The sequence below is a fragment of the Salvelinus sp. IW2-2015 genome, linkage group LG9 (genome assembly GCF_002910315.2).
Source record: "Salvelinus sp. IW2-2015 linkage group LG9, ASM291031v2, whole genome shotgun sequence".
NCBI lineage: Eukaryota > Metazoa > Chordata > Actinopteri > Salmoniformes > Salmonidae > Salvelinus > Salvelinus sp. IW2-2015.
Genome location: NC_036849.1, coordinates 22,473,954 through 22,496,022, shown reverse-complemented (window position 1 = coordinate 22,496,022; position 22,069 = coordinate 22,473,954). Strand labels below are relative to the sequence as shown.

Genomic DNA, 22,069 nt, shown 5'->3' with positions numbered 1-22,069 from the left:
CAGATAGGACACCGGTTCACCTTCTGAACACGTAAAGGGTGCATTTATTCTCCAGTCCCTCTCACAAATCGTACTTTAAACACCAGTGATCTGCGAATAAACAAAGGCAGTAAACAATGGAGTCGAGGCTATGCCCACAATATAAGAAGTGTACATGCACAACCAAATTGCAGGAGTGTAAACTTTGAATAGGACGTCACCGCTCAGTAAATTTACACAGACATTACATTTCGTTCTCTTGTTTTTAGACATAATGCTAAGCTGTTTTTTTTACAGCACACTGATCGATATCTTGGTAAAATAATACWTTTTTTTTTAAACTAGCGGGGCACTGAAATCTTTGCTTTGTGCTAAAGTCAACAGTGGCAGAGTTTGAGCTCAAATAAATGCCGTGATGTCTCCAGCCCTTTGCAGTAGCTGAAGGCGAGGTTCCACAATGGGCTCCGGTAGCTTGCCAATAAGCATCGACTGTATTGCACAGGTATGGACATTTGATTTGATTCTATATTTCCTACATTTATTTCAATTCAATCGTTTTGTGATATGAGTTATTTATTTGGGATAGGCAAGATGAGAATTGAGCGTTGGCTCAAATCCTGGGCTCACGAGAAAGGTCCTCGAGCAAGCGGGATTGGATTCTATGACAACGGAGTTCAAATCTTCAAAAAGGCTGAGGTGATTTGCAAGTTCTGTGATAGAGGTGGCCTCAGTGTCTTTAAATGGCGTGTCAGAGAGCTATTACAGCTGATAGATATCATTGATGTCATCAGAGGAGCACTTGCTCCATTGCGTATGGAACTCAGTTTTACCCCATCAAACCCTGCGGCTACAACATTGAAATGTTAGCGTTCGGTTGGTTTATAGCCTATCCATTTTTGAGGGTTCTGCTGTGTGCCTCCGGTTTTCATAAATCAATTTGGTTTGCAATTTTCTATTGGCTTTCTTTTGGGGATGTTTTAAACATAATTTTACACACGCTGCATGAGAATATATCAAACACTTTAATCAATAGGCCTATGTGGAATTCTAAATGTCACAATTTTTTTATTCCATTAATTAGCTATCATAAATTATCCTCATTCTTTTCACCATCTCATTGGTATCCATTTACAATTGGTTAAGGACTTCTAATGATAATCTATGGCTAATAATAATAATAATAAGAAGAAAACAAGGCTTCATTTATTTCTGCTTAATAATCTTACTGTATAAAAAAATATACCATTGTGTTTAGAAAATAGTAGTAATAAAAGTTGTAATGTTGAGATAAAACTGCATAATGCGCCCTAAAAACACTGGGGACAGTTTTTCAATAATTAATTCCCCTCCAATCTCGCTCTCACAAGGAGCAAGAGCCCTCGAAAATACCTATTACCCATTATTAAATGAGCGTATGCCGAAACTCTTCCTTTGATGGAGGGGATAACCCCAGTCAAGCCTCCTCCAGAGTGGAGTGAAATGGGAATGGCCTTTTGGAACCCTGGTTCAAAGGTAACCGGCCTCAATCTACACTGGAGAACCATTTTACCAAACGTACACGAGCGTTTACGCCACTGACATCAGTCTCCTAGGCCTACATAATACAATTTAGTTACCTGAGATACATGACATGGCGGAACCTTCATTATTGTGTAGGACCATTTATAAAGGCCTACCTCTGAAAATGTGTTTTCGCTCAAATAGGAAAAATGGGCAATAGAGATAATGTGCAGATGCCCTGGCCAGGTAGACGCACGCACGCGTCCACACAAACACATACACCAAAAAGGGTTTCAAATGTCAGCAGAGAGAGATGCCTCTGCTAAGGTCATGGGCGCACCATCAGTAGCAACCTCTTCACGGTTGTTATAGCAACAAGATGAGCGATGGTACAGCTTAAATTGGTAACCCAATTTAATTACAGTTCTTACCGGTCTTCATATTTGCATATTTCTAGATTAGGAACCAATGGCACTTCTCCAGACTGAAACCTAGTCTGGAATTCTTGGAACAAGTTGTGGTCAAACTTGGATGAAATTCCTCCTGCAGTGATCACGACAGGTTTTGTCCATTCATGCTCCCCTCTAGAGTCTGAGGCTGGATTTGCTGAAAGCTTATCTGTCCTTATGTTTGCTTTTCTATTGCACGAGCTTTGGAACAAAACTGGGATATGGTTTCTCATAACACTGGGATAAATCGATATTAGGCCTACAAGCATCAAAACAAATGTCCAGGTTTGAAACAGGTTGGAAATAGGTTTTTATTTTTAAAACATATATTGTTTTCCAGGGGCATTGTTTTTGATCATCTAAATTGCCATAGTTCAAGTACTTACTGGAATCAGAATTGCATCAGTTGAATAAAGACATTTAATTTCTAGCAGTAAATACACATAGTCTCATAGGCATATAGGCCTACATTAACACCTGTGTTTTGATGTGTTTCCAACTCTGGCCCTATATTCCATTTGAAAGCACTAGTAGCCTAAGCTCACATTCACCCACCAGGGCCTGGAACACCCAAGTAGAACGGTCTCCCGGGTGATATCGGGACACCGGTCTAACAAGCTGTAATTCTGTTTCAGCCCATTGCAGGGGTGGGACCGTCCACATACCCCGACTTAACTCCTCTTTCACGCGAAATACTCCTAATCCCATATCTTAGCAAGGGAAACTGCTATCCCACAGTATATTAAAGGACAACAAAGTCAAAACTCAAAGCCACCCATGGTTTCTCAGCAGTCAGTTCCTCTCATGATTTACGCTCATCGTGTCCRCCCATCTCGCTTCAATTATCATTGACATTAGTGGCCATTTTCTCAATTAGGCAAGTTGACACTTTGCATGAATACTTTTCAATGCTATTCAAATAAGTGTATACGCTTAGGATACATTACATCTAGGCCTATACATTTATATAGGCCTGCAATTCATTTAGCTAAATAGATTCATACAAAAAAAAGGCAACATAGGTTGTCTGCTACTAATCATATTTTTGTTTTTTATTATGTTTATGATGATGATGATGATGATTATTGTTATTACTATYATTATTGTTGTTATTATTATTATCCATGTAGACTATTGATATGATTACGCCTTTGAAATGGATGATCAAATTAAATTGGTGATCAAATATGAGGCAATGTTTATATGACCCCCTCTCAAACAGCCGCTTATTTACCACTTATTCGCAGGTATACCCCTTTTATAAATATCAGTGGCTAACTGGTAAATTGGGAGAGGTGGGGGTGTTGTTAAGGTCCAATGCAGCCGTTTTATCTCATTATTAAATCATTTCAGGGTAACAAAGTACCTTACTGTGATTGTTTTCATTTAAAATAGGCAAAAAKAAACAACAATAGGTTGTTAGCAAAGAACAATTTATAAACCAAGGATTTTGCTAAGACTGTCTGGAAGTGATCCGAGTGGGGAGCTAGCTGTTATTAGCAGAGACGTTTGGAACTCTCTTTCTTATTGGTCTATTAACTAATTTATCACCTGGTGATGTCACCAGGCAGGTCAAAACTCCATCCCACCAAAACAGGATGGTCTTCTCAGGCGGTCTTCTCCAACAGCTCCAACACTAAAAGGGGATTATCATTATTTTCACAATATCACAGTATTATTCCAATCTCATTGTGTGGAAATATATATAAAACACTGTCAAATCACGTTTTTGACTGCACTGGGCCTTTAAACCATGGGGGCGGTTTGCAGTTCAAATTAGGGAGGTGTTAAACAATGGAAGTGTAATGAATTTACCTGCAAAAAATCAGAGAATCATTCACACAGACCCAATACCTGTATTTTGGTTACAGGGTTTGTGAAATTGCAGGAATCGTGAGTAGGTCTTTAGGTGGCTTTTATTTTCCATGTTTTTTACCCCCAACCCCTTTTAGATATATGAAAAGGTTGGCATATAAATGCAGGCATGGTAAATTAGTGGGATTTTGGTCTGTGTATGAAAGGGATATATACACTGAACAAAAGTATAAACACAACATGTAAAGTGTTGGTCCCATGTTTCATGAGCTGAAAATCCCCGAAATGTTCCATACACACAAAAAGCTTATTTCTCAAAAAATKTGTCCACAAATTGGTTTACATCCCTGCTAGTGAGCGTTTCTCCTTTGCCAAGATAATCCATCCACCTGACAGGTGTGGCATATCAAGAAGCTGATTAAACAGCATGATCATTCTACAGGTGCACCTTGTACTGGGAACAATAAAAGGCCACTTTAAAATGTGCAGGTTTGTCACACAACACAATGCCACAGATGTCTCAAGTTTTGAGGGAGTGTGCAATTGGCATGCTGACTGCAGGAATGTCCACCAGAGCTGTTGCCAGATAATTTAATGTTATTTAATGTACCAGAAGCTGCATCAAACGTTGTTTTAAAGAACTTAGCAGTACGTACAACTGGCCTCATAAAAGCAGACGACGTGTAACCATGCCAGCCCAGGACGTCCACATCCGGCTTTATCACCTGTGTGATCGTCTGAGGGAGGGGTGGGGCGCTGAGTAATAAAGCCCTTTCATGGGGAAAAACTCATTATGATTGGCTGGGCCTGGCTCCCCAGTGGGTGGGTCTGGCTGCCAAGTGGGTGGGCCTATGCCCTCCATGGCTGCACCCCTGCCCAGTCATGTGAAATCCATAGATTAGGACTTCATTTACTTATTTCAATTGACTGATTTCCTGATATAAACTGTAACTCAGTAATATCTTTGAAATTGTTGGATGTTGTGTTTATATTTTTGTTCAGTGTAACAAATATTTTATAAGACCAAGAGACACATACGAAAAATAAGCATTCAATATTGATTAAGGTAGATAATAGATTTTTTGAGAACTACAGATAACAAAACTAATTGATTTACTGATTCTTACTAATAAGAATTTTGAGTAGCATAATTTGGCCATTTCAATATATTGGGCAAAACTAGGTGTCAGACAACAATTTTTGTTTTTCTTTTCATTTTAATATATAAGTGAAAATATATCAAGCTAAAAAGAACTTGCACTTTTTCTTACAATATTTCTAATTTGGTATGATATGCAAAGTAAAAAACGGAAAAGGATACCTTATATACAGTAGGCTACCTTTTATAAATTTGAATGTATGGCCAGGTTTTCCCTTACAAATTCACAGGTTCATTGGGCATCTGTCTATATGCTTTGATGTGCCTATTCAAATCATTTTTACCAATATTTTCTATGAACTTCACAATTATTAATATCGGAAGTCATAAATACTGAAAAAAAGTATTGGTTCCATGTTTTATAAGCTGAAATAAAAGATCCCAGAAATGTTCCATATGCACAAAAAGCTTATTTTTTGTTTACATCCCTGTAGGTGAGCATTTTTCCTTTGCCAAAATAATGACCAGAATGACCTCACCTTCCTCAGGGTACACACCTGACAGGTGTGSCATATCAAGAAGCTGATTAAACAGCATGGTCATTACACAGGTGAACCTTGTGCTGGGGACAATTAAAATACACTAAAATGAATAGGTTTGTCACACAACACGATGCCACAGATGTCTCAAGTCTTGAGGGAGCGTGCAATTGGCATGCTGACTGCAGGAATGTCCAAMAAATCAAATCAAAAAAGTAACACAATAACAGGTTAGAGGTCATTTGTACATGTAGGTAGGGGTGAAGTGACTATGCATAGATAATAAACAGCGAGTAGCAGCAGTGTACAAAACAAATGGGGGTAATGGGGGGTGTTCAATGTAATAGTCCGGTGGCCATTTGATTAATTGTTCAGCAGTCTTATGGCTTGGGGGTAGAAGCTGTTAAGGAGCATTTTGGTCCTAGACTTGGCACTCCGGTACCACTTGCTGTGCGGTAGCAGAAAAAACAGTCTATKACTTGGGTGACGGAGTCTCTGACAATCTTATGGGTTTTCCTCTGACCGCCTATTATACAGGTCCTGGATTGCAGGAAGCTTGGCCCCAGTGATGTACTGGGCTGTACGCACTACCCACTGTAGCGCCTTACGGTCAGATGCCGAGCAGTTGCCATAACAGGCTGAGATGCAACCTGTCAGGATGCGCTCGATGGTGCAGCTGTAGAACTTTTTGAGGATCTGGGGACCCATGCCAAATCTTTTCAGTTTCCTGAGGGGGAAAATGTTTTGTTGTGCCCTCTTCCCGAATGTCTTAGTGTGTTTGGACCATGACAGATCGTTGGTGATGTGGACACCAAGGAACTTGAAACTCTCTTGAAACGTGAAACCAGAGTTGTTGCCAGAGAATTGAATGTCAATATCTCTACCTTAAGCGGCCTCCAATGTCGTTTTAGAGAATTTGGCAGTATGTCCAACCGGCCTCACAACCGCAGACCACCTGTAACCAAGCCAGCCCAGGACCTCCACATCCAGCTTCTTCACCTGCGGGGTTGTCTGAGACCAGCCACCCGACAGCTGATAAAACTGAGGAGCATTTATGTTTGTAATAAAGCCCTTTTGTTGGGTTAAAACTAATTCTGATTGGCTGGGCCTGGCTCCGCAGTAGCCAGGCCCAGGCCACCGTACTTCTCCTTTACCTCTTGTCTCTATAGGCTCACACGCTCTCCCTATTACCTCTGTCTCTAAGCGCTGCAACACGTCTCGTTCCTATACCTCGTCTCTATAGGGGACCAAACGCTCTCTCTTATACCTCTAGTTTCCCTCTAAAGGCTGCACACCCCACTATTGCGTCTTCTTCAGCTACATTCCTAACCTCGGTCCTCTACAGCGCTGCCCAACGTCTCATCCCTATTACCTCTGTCCTCTACCTAGCCCCACACGCTCTCCTATACCTCTTCTCTATAAGCTTGCACACGTCTCTCCCTATATACCTCTTCTCTAATTAGGCGCTGCACACGTCTTCTTCCATACCTCTGTCTCTATAAGCTGCACACGTCTTCTTCCTATACCTCTTCTCTAACAGGCTGCACACGTCTCTCCCTTAACCTCTGTCTCTATAGGCTGCACACGTCTCTCTATAACCTCTGTCTCTATAGCCACCCACGTCTCTCCTATACCTCCTGTTCTCTATAGGCTGCACACGTCTCTTCCTATACCCCTCTGTTCCTCTTAATAGGCTGCACACGTCTTCTCCTATACCTCTTGTCTCTATAGGCTGCACACGTCTCTTCCTATAACCCTCTATCCTCTATGTAGGCTGCACACGTCTCTCCTATTACCTCTGTCTCTATAGGGCGCCCACAGTCTCTCCTAATACCTCGCTCGCAAATAGGCGTGCACACGTCTCTCCTAAATACCTTTCGTCTCTACGTAGGCTGCCCACACAGTGCTCCTACCTATAAAACTCTGTCCGCCTCATAGGCTGGCCCACTCTCTCCTATACATCTTTAGGCTGCCACGTTCTCCTATACTGTGCAAAGCATCCACGTCTTCTCCATAAACCCTCGGAGTCACTAGTAGGCTTGACACAAGCGTTCCTATACCGCTGTCCTTCAAGCTGCACACGTCTCTCTATAATCCCTCTCTCTCTATAGGCTGACGCTCACCTAACTCGTCTCTCGGCTTCACAACCTCTCTTCCCTTGTCCTCTATAGCTGCGCAGTCGCCATACCTCTCATCGGTCACCGTCTCTCCTATACCTGCTGCTCTATCCGAGCTGCAACACCGTCCTCTCCTATACCCTGTCCTCTATAGGGACTGCCAACACGTCTTCTCCTATAACCTCGGGTCCATAGCGCACAGTCCCTCCCTATTTAAACCTCTGTCTCATAGGCGCCACAACTCTTCCTATACCTTCTGTCTCACAGGCTGCACACGGTCTCTCCATAACCCTGTTTCCTCTATTTAGCTGCCCACACGGCTCTCCTAACCTCGTCTTCGATTAGCTTGCACCCACGGTCTCTCCATACCTCTTCTCTATAGGGCTTGCAACCACGCTCTCCATTTACCTTCTGTTTCCCTCCTATAGGCGTGCCAACACGTCCTCTCCTAATACCTCTGTCTCTATAGGCTGCCACACGGCTCTCCAGACCCTCTCTATAGCTGCCCAAACCCACGTCTCTCCTATAAACCTCTTCTCTAGAGGGCTGCCCAACACCGTTCCTCTCCCTATACCTCTGTTCTCTACCAGCTTGCACAACGTTCCCCTCCCTATACCCTCTGTCCATAGCTGGCAACAACTCCTCCTATTAACCTCCTGTCCTTCAAGCGCCAAGTCCTCCTTTATTACCTCTTTCTCTAAAGCTGCCAAACACGTCTCTTCCATACCTCCTGTCCTCTATAGCTTCCAACACGTTCCTCTCCTATACCAAACCAAACCTTCCTCCCCAGGGGACCCCAAAACCACCCTTCTAAACTTTCTACACCAACACCTCTTCCCCATAACAACAAGAGAATTGTTCTGACATAACTGAAGACATATCGGACGAAAAAATATTATAGGAAACCAGTTTTTGAGAAACAACTCCCTATTTGAAGTCGTAGACTATAACATATACAGGCTTGGCTCTTCATTATTTGATAATTCTCCAGAAAGATTACTTCCAAGACTTCATTTCGGATTTTACCCCAAGCAGAAAGCAGAAGGCAGGTAATGTTCCAGAAACGGGGTTCAGTAAAATTTAACTGTCACGATTAGGAAAAAGGGAGAGGGGGACAGTGGTGGACTTTGGTGGGATTGGTTCTGACTCTTCTTAAACAGCATGTGTTGCATGTTCAGACCAGGATTTCCCATCCACCCTGAAGCCAGGCCCATGGCCCTTGTTGTCCCCAAACATCCATCCAACAACATTCCCACATTCAACTGGTGATTGGTGTTCCTGCACCTCTTTTCTAACCACGGGCAGTGTGGACATTTCAGACCAGGGATTCCACTCGCCGACCAGCCAGGCCGCCAAGGCCTTTGGGGTGGCACAACACACCACAATTCACATCTCCACCCACCCCCCCCCACACACCCACACACCACAACACCACAACACACACACCACCCACACCCACCACCACACCCCACAACAACACACCACACCACACAACCCCAACCCAACCCAACCAACCACACACCAAACACAGGGGAGAGGAAAACAGTGGACTGTGATGTGTCTGCACCTCTTCTAACACGGGCATTGACATTTCAACCAGGGATTCCACTTCACCCTGAAGCCAGGCCGGCATGGCCTTGTGGTCCACCACATCCAACATTCCACACCCCCCCCCCCCCCCCCCCCCCCCCCCCCCCCCCCACCAAACACACACACACAACACACACCCACACCACACCCAACACCACCACACCACACACCCCACCCACCACACAACACCCCACCAACACACAACCCACACCACACACAACACCACCACACAAACCAGGACCCCAAAAACCACACAGGGCTGTGTTGGCATCACAGAGAGGCCAGTCAACAATGCCCATTGACTGCCTGGAGGCAGCAGCTGACGGGACAACCACTGACCTGAAGACAACCTATTCAGACAACCTATTCTTAGTCCCCTGCTGCTTTTGTATCACTCAGAGTGGATGGATTGTTGGTGCTTGTCCTACAGTACGCATTGTAGGTCGTCATGGTGAGGAGAGATATTAACCTAAATTTACCAAAGAGTAATCTGAAAATATACGCAGTGATGTGGATACGAAGTAATCAGCAATACAGAATGCACAGCCTTGTGGATAACCAGGATTAAGTGAGAAATAAGAACAAAAATGTACAAGTGGTGTTGATTCTTATTGAATAAAGCAGAAGAACATGAAATGGGGAGGACAGGCAAGGCCTTTGTCTCTGGAGGAGAGAACAGTGAAGAGAGGCTCAGGCATGCTAGGATGGAAGATTAGCTTCTCAAAGAGATACATGAAGCTCAGGAAGCCCACGGCAAGATAATACATGTGTTCAACCATGCAGCAAGACACTGTATTAAATCAAGATTAGAGAAGTCCAAAATATGAATCTAGGTATTACCGGGATTGAAATGGAGAGGTTATGCATGTGTGTTGTGTTGTTTAAGTGATTCTATAGCCTTTTTCTGTAACGTGTATATAGAATTTGGCAGTCACATTTCTCTATGGGATTGATGCAAGTGTTTGAGAGGGAACCATRTTGGAAAGCCACCATAACACATTATTTCATTCAGCTGTGGTAAAGAGATTTCTTCTCAGTTATCATTGATTGATCCGACATGATTCCTTTATTCCCCCTGAAGCCTGAAAACCTTAGAGTGGGGTTTTAAATTCAGACTGACATAACTGATGGATATCTAGCTGAAGGTTTCTCTGCCTTGGACTCAGGACTTGTATTTCCTTTTCCTGTGTCCATCCAGTGCAGACATTCACAGGAATGGCTGCTAAGCTCTCTCCTCACCCACCTCCAATCCTAGGGAGCTGAGGCCTGAGCCCACAGGCCAGTCAAAGCGAAGGACATACAACTCATTAAAAGTTAATGAAACCTATAAACGCAGTGCGCCAGCGATTCATTTAAACCCCAAAGCAATCTCCTCTTCCAGCAAAGGYAAACAAGCCCGTGTGCCCCCCCAACGCTCTACTCTGAATAACAAACTACGTAATATTTTCTTCTGTATAAGTTCCCTATGCAGACATGTTCAGTGTGATAGGCTATCTTACAATGGGACTTGTCCAATTTATTGAACGCGGGGAAAAAGTGTTCTGCAGGGGTGAATTCTGTAATCTGCTTCCAAGTTGAATTTAATACCTTTACTTTACACTGCCTCAGCTTGTCAGGGAGGCTGACATATATGCCATTTCAACATTCATGAGAATCAATGACATTCAAATAATGTGCTCATTTTAATACCTTACGAGTGAGAAAAAAAATCATTGTTAAATCCTGTATTTGTTCTCCTTCATGGTATAACAGTACAGAGGACTGCTCCTGATCTGTGCATTGTTTACCATCCATAGRCTATTTCAACCCTTTAAAGCAACCCACCCCTCTCAGTCTTGTCCAGGGAAGCCCTCATCTAATAATATTTCAACTCAATTTAATAACAACCAATTGACACCAATAACATGTCAAAGTGTGTAAAGATAAGTGTCAATTGAAAACTAAGCGTAGAACAATAACCACCCACTTTAACATGACCTCCCACGGCCCATAGAGGTATCCTCCAAGGATTCAAATTAAATTCCCTCCATGTGTAGCAGCACTGTCAGCCATTTAATGAATTCTCATACCATGACTTGAGTTAAATGAATCCCCAATTGAATCCCATATAAATGGCTGTGTCGTTTATCATGTACAGGCTGATGCTCAACTGAAGGGTCCTGGAAAGCTGGTTGGTGGCTATAGAGCAGTTGAGCAGATTACCATTAAAGACAAGATCTGTACGTTTCCTCTAACAGAGTATTCCCCTGATACACACGATTTAACCCATCGCCTGTTCACCGCTGTCTGTGAAATAGTCTGGAGTGGGGTTTAATATCCTGTCTGATGAAGAAGTCACCCATCCAGATGTATGTGTCATGATCGGATACCTTTCTTTTCCTATGTGCTATAGCGGCAAGTATTCAACTGTTTATACCAAAGACACATAAAAAATGTTATTTCTGGTTTCTTCAATGTATTGGTGTAACACACCATTGACATTTCTTCTGAAAAATATTGTTTCCGGTTACAGTAGCGGTGTGTTTGGGATTGTCTGAGGTTTCAGAGACTGTTGCGTTACTATAATGATGCAAATTTCAGGTGGGGTCATACTTAAAATGAACACTGAGTCAGTAAGCTGATGTAGACCACTGGGCAGATTGATGATTGTCAGTGATGTGTTTATGAAAGGTAGTTTGTAAAGGACTAATCCATACAAATGCTACAGCATCGTGTGGGACAGTGCTAATGAGTTGAGGATGGAAATGCATACCAGCCTCTCACAGAGGTTTGAATAACGGTGTGTTTTGGTTTTCATGATTAGACAAACTACAAGATCAACACATACAATTCTACTGTCATAGTCAGGATGGCGTCGTATGGCGTTTGCACCGTAAAACAAGACATTTCTGATGGTGGAGGAGTTAAGTAGGACTGAATAGGAACAGTTGTCTGGTTTGTTGTCTCTGGCATTAGAAACCAAGCGTAGTTAGCAAACAGATATAGCAGTGTCACAGATCCAAAATGTTTCATATATAGTTGCTAAGTAAGCAGTGATTTGGGATGATTTTGTGGGTGACAGAAGGTTCTAAGGTCACTTTGGCTGTTCTGACGGAGGTTCCAGACTCTATATCCCATTCCACCAAATGTCTGACCAGATATGTTTTATTGCGGCATCTGCAAGCTCTGTCAATTTTCTGCCAAGCCTGAGTCATGTACCTATCATCATCATCATAGARAAAAAATAAACAAGAAACTTTTCAAATCACCCCCATACCACCAAATCCTGGACAGAAGTTGGTCCATCACTATTCATACCATTGTACTGCCATTACAACAACTAAACACATCATTTGTGTTTCYGAAATCCATCCTGTATGTATCCAATACCAAATGTCTGGCGACTGAAAGCCTATACGTAGCGAGCGGGGGTGCATAATTGCTAGGAAACATTTGACTGAACATTTGGTGATAAAACGCAGTGGTCGCCCCGCCCTCCCCCGCAGMTTAAAACTAATTAATTCAGGATCCTGACATAAACTCTCCAATCCTTTGACAGCTTGGAGCTGAAATAAAAATGCTAGTTCTCCTGGGAACGGCAGGAGATAGCCGGCTCTTTTCTGGACTGTTTGCTCACTGGCCCTGAGAGCAATCTTCYYCAGTCAGAATGAAATGCAAGGACACAAACAATGTACCACGGAGAGAATGGGAGATGGGGAATGAACAGTTTGGACTATTTGCTCAGCAGAAGGGCAGTCACAATGGCCGGCGGATGGCTTTCCCATGCATCAAGCCTCTTAGTCTTAGGCCTCCTCCCTTTGTTGCCGGGTTTTTCGCCCTGGCCAGATAAGAGCCCAGCTGCCCTATACTTTTAATTCCCATTGTACACCGTACTGTATCGTCATTTATCTGCCTACATACTGCCTGCCATGATGTTGCTGTCTAATTGAACGGGTTATCGCCTGTGCATCTCGGTGGCTAAGGATCACCTTAGCTTGTGCTGCCGTTTAAGGCTTGAATCCCTTTCTCTTCAGTAAACAGCGGAGAGGTGGTTAGGGTGGAGGAATAATGTCTGACCCCTCTTCTCTCCAGAAAGGAGGCAGCACAAGTCAAGCACAGGATATGATAATGATACCCATTCACAGTTCCTTCATACTGCATATGTATAGTTCATATGGAGCAGGGCTCACCATGAAGGAAATGCAGCTCAAAAACACAACTAAGACACAGGGAGGAGCCACCAAAGTGAAATAGACATTTCAACATTGTTTTTCAGTCTCAGACATTGACAGAGATGTCCTTTAGGCTCCTATGCTGCTGAATACTGCAGACGGCCCTTGAGAGAGTGATCAGATGCAGTCATTAAATTACCTAATGCCAACTCAAGTTAGAACCAAATAAAGCAAGTAGCCGCCCTGACTGAGACCAGGATCCATGTTGTGGTCTTTGTTTCAGTTTGTTAGTTTGTGTTTGCGTTTACATAAAAAACGTCTGATATCATACACACACACTCAAATACACACCCATCCCCCACCTTAAAGGCTGTAATGTCACAGGGCCCTGTGGGTGGTCAGATCCAGATGCTGAGAGGATGGTGGTGGAACATGTTGCCGTTAATTCAAAGTTACAATGAACATTGTGAGGTTGCTGCCATTTTGTAGGTAATTCCTGTCATTGACTTGTCAATTTCTATTATGCATTTTATGCATGGATTATAATTCAGAAGGACAGCATGTGAGCCTTATTATCCCAGTGTAAGAATGGGCAATTACAAGCTGGTCATGTTTCAAAGAGATGTGCTAATACATGCTCCGAATGAACTCTGGAACACGATGGAAGTGGAGCTGAATATCCAAAGAGGGAGCAATTTTATGTCAATGATTTTACAAAAGAGATCAAATATAAAATATAGATCAAATGCAGCTGGGATATTAGCAAAGAGAAAATCTTCTTTAAGGAACAATAAGTGCTTGTTTTGGTTGAGAGTGAGCAGCTTGACAGTTTGTTGTGCCTCTGAACGCTTGGTGAGCATGTCAGAGCTCAGGTATGGGAGGAGAAATACGTTTCTTACTGGGCTGTGTGAGCGGAGCGGCAGCAGCCTGTGGGGTGGGTGGTGCCGGGCTTGGCAGCCCTCTCAGCTTCACGCTCCAATGACCCTGAAATAAAGCTATGTTCAAGGCATTTTAACACTGCTTAAGGTTGTCAGTGGCCGTGTAATTTATGACTTCTGAGAACATCAGTTTTGGGTTCCGTACAACACACAATCTCCCAGCATTCAAACATGGAGAAAGAGCCAGTGAGTCATACAAGATGAAATGTACAACACTCCTCCAATTACCCCAAGCACTGTCGACCTCTAGCTCACCGTGCTGTTGTCTTGTGTGTCAGAGAGCACTCGGAGGACTCGCACAGAGTTTATGTTATGATGCTTCAGGCCTTCTGACATGTACTGTGTTCAAGGTGGTCTTTTGTCACCTGTGCCGTTGTCTAAAGCCATGAGGCTATATTCACAGCCGTGAAATATCAGACCCTGCAGCTCCTAGTGGATGGCCAGAGGCAGAATTCATTGTCATTGGCTTCTCCTTTGACAACCCAGAGCAGAGAATGTTAGCTTCTGCGGAAGTCGAATGAGGTGATGCACTTTGCATTGATTGTATTTAAAAATGCATGTTTTATTGGCAATATTAGTTTGCCATTGTATGGGAAATGCAATCAAATGTAAATATGTAGTTCTCTTCAAATAAGTATATACTTTCAAGGGCATTATTTGCCTTTTTTTCTTAAATTGCAGCTTGTGGTGGATTGAATTAACAGCTGATTCAACAATGTACTTTATGTCAACGTTCACTCACAATTTGATAACCACTAGAACATTATGTTGAATTAAATTGCAGAACAAGATATTGATAAAWAGCCCTTTTCTATTTTCTTAACTAAACCATATCTCACATAGTAAGACATTAATTTAAGCTCTCCTCACGATACGTTGATTTGATCAACTGARAGACTTTGTACAATATAACACAATTTTTACTTGTTTTTATGAAGCATCTTACAAACCTATAAAGCTAGAATCTGTTGTTGAAACAATAACAAAGCGGACACCCTGCTTCTGTTTTGGGAAAAAGCTGAGTTTAGATGGGATATGACAGTTGAAATAAGCTCATGAGGCATTCGTAAGTTATATTCTTCAAGAATCAATGGGTATATGTCACTAATGTATAAGTCCAAAAATGAATGCAGCAACTAAGGATTCTAGCTCGTATAAGGAAAATGTACAATTATGTACTACAATTAAAACTTTTAGGAGAACTACAAGTTGTCCTTGTATATTATACAATTTAGAGGCAAATAGATACATAATGAAATGCCTTCATAATGAAATTACTTCACTGTGTGGATAATATTACACATCTTTTGTAGGACTACATACTATTTACTTTTGCCAGAGCTATAGAAAATGAACAAGAACATTATTCCCCACGGAAGAATGTCAAACGAAAAGTAAAGCATTTCATGATTTATTTCTAGAATTTTTGTGAGATAGTTACGAGGTTTTCATAGGATATTGAGAATAATTAAAGTCAATATACTGATCCATTTGTCAACAATTTGTCTGTGGGTTTCATAAAGTTACTATTTCAATTACATGACATTTTACTATAATTATGTAACTGTATTGTTTTTCTTGAATTCTATAAATAGAAAATTAAGACCAAATTAATTAAATTAGTAGAACATAATTGAAAAATAATTTAATATGTCTTGGAGTTGTGTTAACAGAGATAAAATCAGCAATTTTTCTTCCTCAGCATGTAGGGTCATAATATAATTCGGAAATATCCCAAAATGGCACATAATTCTGAGATATCCCAAAATGGCACATAATTCTGAGATATCCCAAAATGGAGGTGATGTTGACTGAGTAATTGACAAAAGAGCAACATACATACATCCCTCAATTTATAAAAGGAGGACAGTTGTTAATCTAAGATTTGTTGTTGTATTCAAGTTATTTTTCCTTTCCCCGGTTGCAGAGATCTTATTTTTCTATTTATTTATACAGACAAATGACCATATATTATATAAATGGGAAACTTGCATATTTTATGACTGCAATTTTATTTTACATCATGATCAATATTCTATATTTGTTTTATGCCAGTGTGCCTATTGTGTGGCACTTGTTTTGTGGTATTTCTGAGTATATGTTTATACTGTGGCTCTGCATTGGGTCCGCTAAACACACTGAGTACTCAGCACAAGCAGCCCACTGACCATGTCGTTCACATCACTACCTTTCTTACTATGCGGAGGTGTCTTTGACACACGTGAATGTGACGGGCAAGTTGGCTAAACATTCCTGGGTGTTCCCCATTCTCCTCTCTATACCTGCCTACCACTACCCACACTGAGCTGCTTTAGTTCTGTCTCTGTCTCCCACAATGCAAAGTTGACTTTCTCACAGGGAATATAACAATTTGCCTCTATTCAACCTGTTTTTTTTGTGACAATATCAAAGCTAATGTTAAAAGTTGTATGCATGTATATGTTGTGTTATTACCAAAATATTAGGATAGACATGGGTATAAAACAGCATTAAGAAGTCAAATGTGTATTTAAAAAAATAATATTTCACCTTTATTTAACCAGGTAGGCCAGTTGAGAACAAGTTCTCATTTGTATAATATGTGAGATTTCTCTTTGCAATAGCCTATATACTGTATGTTCTTAACTGTGACTGGATAAAATGTTATGCTTTGGGAATTCAATGTCGCCATCCCRTGCTTATCGGCACATCCAGACTATTTGAGTGGTTTTGAAATGCTGGGTCTCTGAGGACGGATCACAGCAGAGCTATAACCACACATCAAATAAAGAAGGGAAAATGGTTTATGGAGCTTCTCTCTTTCTCTCTGTCTAACAGGTCTCTGCTGGGGAGGGCTCCATGGCTGTGCCGTCGGAGAGGTGCCTTCGGAGAGAGGATGGATAGGGAGGAGAGGAGGCCTCAACGTAAGGAGGGATAACGAGTAGAGGAGGCCATAATGATACATAGGAGGAGAGTACTGGTTCGGACAGAAGAAGCAGATGGATCTGACTGCCACACACATTGTCCCTTCAGTCGTGGGCTGTGCTGTGACCGCCCCATGGCACCCGCCAGGTATGTCAGCCATGTTTACCAAGCTATCCATCTCCTACCTGCCCTTCTGGAACAGGAACCTTTGTTTGAACCATACAGTCGTTAAGCCATCCTTTGACTCGGCTTAACCCAGTTTATTTCCTGGTGGGTGAAGCAGCTACGAATTTATTGCCACCTTAGTTTTGACCTTTTTTTTTTTTTTTTTTACAATGCTAATGTATTTAGATGACTCAAAGAAGAGTGGCTGATTGTGGTCAGGAAAGGTGGTGAGTTATAGAGAGGGGCAGCAATTGTCCTTATCATGGGTAGCCAGGATTAGCAAATAAACTGGCCATGGAAGACAACACACACGTACTGGGAGGATTTCAACTCCATGACGTTCAGACATGCCTGTTATAAACAAGCACATGGTTCAAGGGTATGAAATTGAAAAGAAAATGGCTAACAACATAAGACAAACAATATGGATAAGAGGATCTGAAAGGATGGAAGCAATTATGTCCAAGTCATTAGAGCTAATAAATGGATAAATATTATTGCGGCTGTTTACCAATTGCTTTTGAATGTTGTTGTATCAGTGATGAAGTGAGTTGAGGCAAGGAGAAATTGGGATGTGAGGGGATGTAGTAAAAGCTTTTCAGTCAAGGCAACAACATCAGTTGTTACTCTTACCTGAATGAATCAACTTGACCTAATTGTTAATGGAACAAAGAAGGTGACATTTTCTGAGTGAGATTCTGGCATGAAAACTCTTTATCTCTAGTTTCTCTACTGCTGTGTGCCAAGCACTTTTAGTCCCAGCTTCACACTGTTCCTTGAAACACAAACCTCTCTACTTCTCTACTGCTGTGTACCAAGCACTTTTAGTTCCATCTTCACACTGTTCCTTAAAACACAAACCTCCATTTATCTCTCACTTCTCCTCACTTGGAGAGAGCAGATATCTCTGAATCGTTAATGATTGACTCGTAGTTTGCAAAATACCCTACATATGGCAGCCACTTTGTTCACTTACGTTTCACTATATTTTCAGCCATACACCCTTGAGCTTCCACAAGCCTCTTCAACTCTCATACAGTATTATTGGATTTGGGGGTTGGGGTGGGTGGACCGTGACAAACTCTCTTTAGAAAACCATCGGCAAGTTCAGGAAAATGGGAGATAAGGGCTGTCGCTGGCCCTTTTAGTGGGTTATAAGAATGAGGCTGTGTACACTTAATTCTCCTGTAAGATAAATGTGGCCTTTCTGAAAGCTAGTTCATGCTTCACCTTTCTGCCATAAAGCCCACTTTGACAGGCATGAAATGAGCCCTGGACTTCTCATTCACATCATGAACTAGGGAGCAAACCAAGAATATGGTACTTTAATGAACCATGGGTGGGTAAAACAGGATCAAACTTTAAATGACTTGTTCTGTTCATGGTTATCATTTCAGGGACCATGTTGGACAAAAAGAGAGGTGGTCCTGATTAGATTCGATCAAAATACAAATTTATTGGGAAATGTCAAGCTCTCGTTCTTATCACCACACCATTTCTGACCCTATATGACATATTGAAAGCTCAGTGATATGCTATAATGGGTGAAGTCTTGTGCTGTTGTATATTTGAGGAACCAGTGTTGCAGACTTTTTTCTGAGAGATGTATCCAATGGAAAAGGTGTTTTATTGGGATTAACTCTTTGTGTTATTTTGGCTTTATCCTCCACAGATGGAGACGGCCTTTGACTTATGTGTGGAATGGGACCAATGGGATCATTGCAGTCCTGCCTATGACCTTCTCCCCGCATCACCACAGATCCACAGACACATAAAGGCACTTTCCTCTCTGAGTGCATGTCTACCTGGCTACGTCTGCTTCTGACCTGTCTGCATCTATGAAATATCAAAGCTTGTGTCAGGCAGCGCTGAATAGGGACAAAAAAGAGGCACCATTAATGATTAACTGTTCTAAAAGTCCTGGCTTTTTTATTCCCATGGTTCCCGGGTTATCTTGCGGCCATGTGACTTGCTCGCAGTGTTTTTCAAGCAGATTGGGGGAAAGCTAGTGAGCAAACACAGGTGCTTTGGACTGGAGTCGCAGACGCTGTCAGGGACAACCACAAACAAGAGCAGCAATGCCTGGCTAAATGAGAGCCCATCCCCTTACTTACTCCCTGGCTAGCTTAGCTTTGTCACTGACTGCAGTGGCTGGAGATACTCACCACAGCCCAAGCCCAATGTCCTCCTAGTGTTCCACAACTTTTCCCACTCTCCAAAGAAACAAACAAATTAAATGTGAGGATTGGAGCCCCCTTGGCATTCGCTCTGGTCTCGAGTATAGAGGGAGAGCAAACAAATGAATGGTGTTCCATTTCTCCCTTTCTAAAACAAACCAAATGTTGTTTTCCTAAAGTGGGGCAATTCCAGTGACCCTGGTGTCAAACAGGGTTCAACACTCCGGTACTTGAGAAGCGTAGTGGGAAATGAGAGAGAGATATTCAGAAAGGTGCTATGCAGGAAGACAATCTGATTCTCAGAAAATGGAGTGGTTGATTTGATTGTTTCATGAATGTTTCATGACAGGAGGATGACGAATAAATCATGAATACATAAAAGCATMTTTTCTGTCAACAAAGTATACTTTTTCGTTGTTCTGATTTGATTGAGTTCTGAAAATGTTCTTGAGTTGTTTTCAAGGTTCTATAAACACAGTCTGGGCACTTAACCCTTTTCTTTTCAATAACGTCTGTCCCTTTGTAAAATGACTGAGAGCGCTCTGTAGCACAACTTTGATAACACAATCATATGATATGTTGGCGTTATCTGAACACGGCTTTCCGGCAGCGAGATAAATGAACAGCATGATAACGTGAACAAAAGTSTGGTTCTGATTGGTTGGTCTATGAATAGAAAAAATGCAGAATGGAAAGTCTCCACAATAAGGGCAATTCATTAGATTTGTAATTTTCTACAATCTACATGACCAGGGTCAGACGGACAGCTTTTGTTTCAGTCAAATATTTATTTGTGTGTTAGCAGGTCTTTCGGTTCTTACCCTGCAATTACAGTGAGCCTGTAAAGCTGAGATGATAAAATTGTTTAAAAACAAACACTCCAAATCAACAGGAGAGGAAATGAAGCTGGAGAGAGTTAGGGTAGGGGGGGGGGGGGGGAGGCTTGAGAGAGAGAGAATGAGCTGGAGGTCAAAACTAGTTTCCTCTGAGGCCAGCAGTACCTTTGGAACTCTACGATCTAGCTGACTTTTTGAGCCCAATTCTCTGAGTTTGTGTGTGTGTACACAATCCAGGGACTCACTCAAAGCTGTGTTTGCTCTCCTCCTGAAACTGATTGAAGAAATATTGGGGTCCTGATGTAGAATATTGGAAATGTAAAATAATAAAAACACTATCTATAATTTAAAGTATACATTTTTAAGAAATATGTTTTCTACCTTTTATTGCCTGAAATTCTTTGCAATTGTAGCTACTACCTGCCATTTTCAATTTGCTAAAATGTTGAAAAAGAAGATGGACAGTTGAAAGAATAGCAGTATGTTTCACTTCTTGTAAGCTTTCTTTGTGGACATGCTGTCCAGGCCTCAATAGAAACGAACTAAAGAGACCGATCTGATCAGCTCAACTCATGTCATGCAGTAGATCCCTGTGGGGATTTAATGTGAGGTGGTTGTGAACAGTCTGATCTGAGGAGTTACAAATCCTCACTTTCAGAGATCTTACTGTAATTCACATGCAGGATCTGAGTCAAAGCGTGGGGGGGGGGGTTGAGTTAAAGCATGGGGGCCAAACATCTCGAGAGGATTTCAGACAACAGCTTTGTTGCCAAGTCATTGTGCTACTGTCAAAGTTGTCTAGCCTATTGTTGGACGAAACTCGGCTCAATCAAATAACTATTTCCAGTAATGAGGTAAGAAGATGAAAGCTCATTGAACATAGCGACATGCTCAAAGGCCCTTTTGATGTCGCAGGCACAATGGTAAAATTTGAAAAGAGCAAAGTGTGCTCTAAGCTGCAATGCACTGCATTAACCCCTAGTCTTTTGTCAGGCCTACACTTTCAATTAAGGAATATTCCATTCTATGGAAAATGTAATTCATGAATGATATGCTCTTTGAAAAGAAAGCTTACCACCAATGTACTTGACTCCTCTCTAGAAAAGGTGATCAAGGGATGGATAGTGTTGACTTTTATTTAAAGGAAATATGCTTTAGTTTGCTATATAATGAAATCACTTTCCCACAAATGCATTGAAATATTTCACATGAAGACCTTAAATTCCACAAATTAACTTTTAACAAGGCACACCTGTTAATTGAAATGCATTCCAGGTCATGAAGCTGGCTGAGAGAATGCCAAGAGTGTGCAAAGCTGCCATCAAGGCAAATGGTGGCTACTTTGAAGAATCTAAAATCTAAAAATCTAAAATTTGATTTGATTTGTTTAACACTTTTTGGTTACTAAGATTCCATGTGTTATTTCATAGTTTTGATGTCTTCACTATTATTCTACAATGTAGAAAATAGTAAAGCTATATAAAAAGACGGTGTGTCCAAACTTTTGACTGGTACTGTAGATACAGTGCCTTCAGAAAGTATTAAGACCCCTTGACTTTTTCCATATTTTGTTACGTTACAGCCTTATTCTAATAATTAAAAAAAAGTCATCATCAATCTACACACAATACCCCATAATGACAAAGCAAAAACAGGTTTTTAGAAATATTTGCTAATTGATAAAAAAACAAACAGAAATATGACATTTACATAAGTATTAACTTCTTATGGCTGAAGGGGCAGTATTGAGTAGCTTGGATGAAAGGTGCCCATTGTAAACGGCCAGCTCCTCAGTCTCAGTTGCTAATAT

General features: G+C 41.6%; 1 long non-coding RNA gene across 1 annotated transcript; it reads left to right on the top strand.

Moving 5' to 3' along the window:
* Positions 1–292: 292 nt before the first annotated feature.
* On the top strand, positions 293–19,340 carry LOC111968829 (uncharacterized). The gene is made up of 3 exons (XR_002877926.3): positions 293–481; positions 16,995–17,228; positions 18,919–19,340. It is a non-coding gene; the product is annotated as an uncharacterized lncRNA (long non-coding RNA).
* The last annotated feature ends 2,729 nt before the right edge of the window (positions 19,341–22,069 follow it).